Source organism: Python bivittatus, unplaced genomic scaffold (assembly GCF_059951505.1).
Source record: "Python bivittatus isolate LINGU-HERP-01145 unplaced genomic scaffold, Pbiv_v1 ctg000310_np1212, whole genome shotgun sequence".
In the NCBI taxonomy this organism is placed as follows: Eukaryota; Metazoa; Chordata; class Lepidosauria; order Squamata; family Pythonidae; genus Python; species Python bivittatus.
This window is the reverse complement of record NW_028277054.1, coordinates 10,579,102-10,585,101: the sequence shown is the minus strand read 5'-3', so window position 1 is coordinate 10,585,101 and position 6,000 is coordinate 10,579,102.

Sequence of the window (6,000 nt, the reverse complement as noted above, 5' to 3'; positions counted from 1 at the left end):
CATTGATGAGCTTAGTTGCTTCCGATGAGTACATACCAGCTGGAAAGGACAACAAAATAAAAGACAGCCTTTTTATTCTTGTCTCGTTTGTTTTTCTTTTCCATTGTTGCTTCTTGTCTTACATAGTGTCTTACTTCTGGAACATTTCATATATTTTACAACCAGCTTCAGCTTCATGCACACATGGAAGAGGCTGCGCATTAAAAGCCACAAAGGGTATCATGGCAGGTAATGGAGGCAATGACGAGTCAATCTGGCAGGAGGCTGCTGCAGACCACTGAGGCTAATGCTGCTTGCCTGCAATGTCCCATTTTTAAAAACAAGTGTCCTTTTTTAACTATTCCAATCCAGATGGAGTTATTCCAATCCTTGATGTAGATACAAGTGCAGATATGTTTTTGGTTGTTACCTTAAAACCAAGATAAAACCAATCAACAGTAATAGGTGACCTCGCTTGCATTTGTACCCTTTCCTGATGGACATGTATTCATCCAAGTTCATGTGGTTTCCTTAGCAACACTTTTTAAGTGTTTGCCATTCCCTTCTTCCTAGGGCCCAGAGAGAGTGACAGGTTTATTTATTATACAGGTAGTCCTCTCTTAGCTACAACAATCTGTCCGTCTGTCTCTCTATCTGTCTGTCTCTGGCCGGCCATCTGGCCATCCGTCCGGCCATCTGGCCATCAGCCCATCCATATGTCCGTCAGTCCATCTGTCCATCCATTTGTCCGTCTGTCCATCTGTCCTCCTGTCTGCCATCCGTCTGCCCGTCCATCCATCTATCCATCCATCTTTTCATACAACTTCTGCATGAATTGTCTCATTCACACCATTAGCAGACACTTGGAAGTTAGCAGCAAATGCTCAAGCCGGATTCTACACAGAAGGACCTGTTTTCCCTGAACAAAAAGGGTTGTTTCCCAGAAGCAACCACTTAAACCTCAGAGTGTATATCTTGGCCTAAGCATAAGCAAAATCCTTACAACCTCACACAATATGGTCAAGTTATTCTGAGCTTTTGCCAAAGATTTCCTAAATATCACCAATGGGTGCCACTTATCATCATTCGCCAGATTGCAGAATGTTATAAAGCTGGGAAGATTTCATCAACAGATGCCAGGTGATCTCGGGGTGCTTTGTTTACTCATGGAGATGGCCTTGAGGGAAATATTCAGTGGCTGTTGCAAAAAACAAAAAGGGCAGAAGCATTCCTTAAGCCCTGGGAAAAGAAACACTGTTAGGAAGAGGCTCAGGCTGGCTCTTCTCCGACTCACTAGGATATAAGCAGGAGGGAAGGAAAAACACAAGCAGACTTGCAAGTTTCTGTTAATATAAATCAGTAAAGCTTAGCTTTTGTCTTCTTATAGACTCTACTTCCTGATCTAGACAACTTCGAAGACTGACACTCTGTATCCCATTAGGTTAAAAAGATAATCACTCAACACTTATGAAATTCCAAAACTAGTTGTTAATCACAGCACTTTTATACAATATATGTGTGGGTTTCTCATGATTTATATAAAATACCAGTATTCGGGGTGGGGTGATCACCATAAGGTGATTTATTAGGGAGGAGTGTTAAAAATAATTGTTTTGGTCCCACATTCTTTTCTGTAGTGGGGATGGAGGCAGTAACTGAAAACTTCTTTCATTTCCCTGAAAATTCAAATCACATTTGTTTTGTTCTTTTGTGGTTCATGTGTTCATTTTGTAAACTTGCATCTATTTTCCCCCTTGCCAAAACAGACTGGTTGGAATTAAAAGCCAGAAGGAATGTAGTAGCATCTTTTGTGACAAATTTTACTCAAAGGCTTTTGTGCATCTGATGAAGGAAGCTGTAGCTCACAAAAGCTGATGCCTTTGAATAAAACTTGTTAGAGTGCTACCAGACTCTTCCTGACTTTTTGCTTTTTTTTTTAGACTAACACAGCTTTCCTCCTACAATGTCTCTTTTGCCTCCATGAATACTCTTCTATTGTTCATTGAGCAAAGTCAGAGTTTATTTCTAGTATTTCTGGAATTCTTTGGGCTCTGAGGGATTGAATGGATCCTTAAGTCTTATCCTGGTGTAAAGCTTTTCTGTATGGATTGTTATTATTCATTATGGTTACCGTGTCATTTTTTTCTTTCCTTTCTTCTTTCATTTTATTTATCACCTGTGATTAGAGATGGATAGAGATGATAGATATAGATGATAGATAGATAGATAGATAGATAGATAGATAGATAGATAGATAGATAGATAGATAGATAGATAGATAGATATAGGATTCATGATTATGTGCCATCAAGTTGGTGTTGACTCTTAACATCCACATATAATTTGAGTCTGGTTATTTGGGCCTCAAGTGAGAAGTCTGGGTTGATTTGTTTTCTTGATGGCTGCCCATGTTATTCTCAGGAGTCCTCTCCAACACCAATGTTCAAAAGTGTCAACACTCTTTCTATCCTGCTCCTTCAAAGGTATATACAAATAGACAGATGGATAAGTATTTGTAATGGACGGACGGACGGACAGAAGGATGTCTGTCCATCCATCTGTCCGTCCATCCGTCTGTCCATCTGTCTGGATGGATGGACAGACAGACGGACAGACACAGACAGAAGGGCCATATCCCTTCCAGACCACCAAATAGTGTGATTTGTGTCACTGCCATCATGCCACTTCATATTCAGGCTCATTGTCTACCATAATGGGTGATGGAGGAGCAGCATCGGAATGATGGGTACTTGTTTGAGCATCAAGAGTCAACAAGGATCTATGGAAAACCAGGTACAGCTTGATTGATGCAGGTAGTTTAACCCAATAAACTACATGCTTAATCCAAACCAAGTCCCCAACTGACACGGTGGCTCCAGGTCATCGCTGTTGATCAGCAAAGTGCTTATAGGATTCCTTTGCCTTCTCTACCTGATCCTGAAGAGCTTGGTGGATTGCCTTCAGCTGCTGAAGGAATTGATCTGCAGCTGGGATAGATGAATTAGGAGAATCCAGAGGGAAGAACTGAGGGTGAAAACCTATTCCTGTTAGCAATGAAACTTCATACTGGAGCAAAAGATAGAATGTGGAAAGAGTGAAGCCAGTAGAGAGATTTTTCTGTCTGGTTAATAATATTGACTTTGTTCTCACTCTCTGCTAAAAAAAAAAAAGGTGAAGAAAAATTAGAAGAAAGTAAATGGCCCATAAGCGACTTTGAGAAAGTAATTAAATTAATTAATTGTTCTCCAGGCAGGGATCCCCTTGATCCTGGTGCTCACCAAATGTGTTAGAATCCAGCTACTATTACTGTTCCAGCAATATATGCATTACCCTGATGATTGGGTGAGTGGAAGTTGGCATCCTGGCCCAACATGTCTCAAGCACCAGGTTGCAGAAGGCTGGAATATAATAAATTTACAGAATATTTTGATCTGAGGTTGTGTTCACTCTCTTGATGGATGGATTTGACCACAACTTAAATTACTTTACATGTTTTATTGAGCATCAGTATGGTGCTGCACGTTCCTTTTTTTCTGCATTTTTAAAATGTATTTATACTTATTTAGGGTGGACCTGCATGTTCATGCAACAACTGCAGCAACAGCCACATAACAAAACTAGAAGAAGCTAGAGTAGAACTATCGATCATGGGAAGAAAGGATTCACACAAACTGAAACAGATTCAAAGAAGAATGACAAAGTTGACCAGGAGACTGGAACAGATTAATGGAACTGGGTATTGCATCTGTCTTCATAAGGCACTGGCCCAAGACACTTGATCATTGTTACTCTTTTTCACACTCTTGTATCCAATGTTTAATCACAGAAAGTGTGAAGGAAATCACAGTGAGAGTGGTAGAATTTGGCTTATTAAATGAGCTTGCACACATACATACACACAGCTATTCCAAAGAAGGGAGGAAGGAAGGAATTTCTTTGCACATAATGCTTTAGGAAATCTAACGTAGTAGCAAGAGGCTGCCTCTTGCCTCCAAAATAAGCTAATATAAAGATTAAATTTCCTTTGTTGAACTTAACTCCTAGTGGCTTCAGGGATATACCCATGCAATTTTCTTGGCAACAGTATAGAGGAGGCTTGCTAATGCCTTTTTGGGGGATGTGTTCTGACTTCCCAGCCCAGCCTGCAGCCTGGAATTCCCTGGTCATCTCCCATCCAAGTACGAACCAGGCACAACCCTGCTTAGTGCCTGTGGTCAGATAAGGCCAGCCGTGTTCTATTCCCTGGGATCAAATCCATCAGACTTTAAAAACAAATAGGGAAGGCAGCCATAAGATGGGTCTCACTGATGCCAAGGGCCCCTCAAGACAGGATTTTGCTAAGCAGCCCTTCAAACCTCAAGGTAGCCCAACTCCGAAATAACACTTCCTTGATTTTTGTTCTAATTCGAGCCATGCAACCATACCTGCCTTGGTCTCATAACTTCCTGTCTTCTTCTCACTGGCTGTCATTAAAGAAAAGCTCAATGATTGCTGCTTGCAATGCAGGAGAGTATTGCTGCTTACAAATGAGATTGTGCATCCTTTCATGTGCAACTGCCGTATTCTCAGCAGCATGTTCTTTCATCGTGATAGTTAATAACAAGATGTGAATACAGTAGCACTGCCTCCTGCTCCCTGGGACTGCCTACAAATTGGTGGCTCAGATGGGGATATTGCTACCACAGGCCTTAAACAATTTCCTCATGTGTCTGGTTATGTGTATTCATCATGAGCTACCCTGAGCCAAACAAAAATACTAAAAATAGCTCTCAGCATGCTTGGTTTCAAAAATATCCATACATGGCAAAGACAGTGATGGACACAGAATAAAGGAGGACCCTGTGCGGAGGAAAGTGAATAAAATGTTGATCGACAAAGCAAATACTGCCTAGCTTCACTGCGCATTGGATTAAAATTGGAAATGAGTCTGACATCCATTACATCTTCCCCAGACTCTCCTTCCATTCAGGGTCTAGAGCCAACACTAAAATACCAGAAGCTAAAAGGAGATGTCAAACTGTCAAGAGGAAAAGAAGGGGACTGAGAACTAGGTCTGGTGGTAGGACATCATCTGAATAAGAATCTGAAATGGAAAAAAAATGCACAGGAAAGTTCTGAAAGAATAATTGGAGAGAGTTGAATAGGACTGAGAAAGCTCAGCACTGACCCTCCCTTTCCAAAGAGCAAGCCAAACCAAAAATAAGGCAGTATGAACAGTAAACTGTATCAAACACTGAAGAGCCATCAAGGGAAATTGGATGGGAGAATCAGAGAAGGTCAAAAAGAATGTAGCAAGTGAAAAGTAGGAGGATTAAAAGAGGATTAAGAGAAAAAGAATGAGAAGAAGGGTAATAGCTACACTGGAAAAAGATCATTTCTTCAGATCTTTCTGTAGACGAAAGAAAGATGGCACCTGTTTCAGACTGAGCCCATACATGCCGGCGTGATTTACAAGGGGTTTACTGAGGTATAATACCACAAAGGCAGCTAAAAAGCCAGCTGTGCAAGTGTACACATCACTCCAGGAAAATACAGGGAAGCAAGACTTTACCTGGTAGGTGGATGGTTAGAGAGTGAAGTCCAGAGTCAAACAGGCCATGGGTTCAGAGAGGTCATCTTAGCCAGTGACAGTCCAAGACTCAAATGTCAGCCAGTCTGGGTTGAAGAGTCAAGGAACAAAGCAAATGCAGGAACACAAGAACCCATGTCCCAGATTAATGGGTTGTTCCCAACAAAGGGCCACTCACAGGTAGCTGTTCTTAAATATGCCAGATGCAGCTTCAATTGCTTCTTGAGGAGCCAAGCAAAGCACCCTGGTGAGCTCCCCAAAGCTGGCAACCTGTCTTTGGAGACTCTGCCAGGATGTGGTCCTTCATCACCTAACTCCTCCTGGACCCGCTCCTCCTAAGTTTCTGCTGCGTCAGCCTCAGGTGACTGATTTATGCTGACTCCTAAGGATGCCAATCTCATGGATCAGGACCCTCAGCCTCTGGCTCCAAGCTAATAAGAGATTGGGGGTGG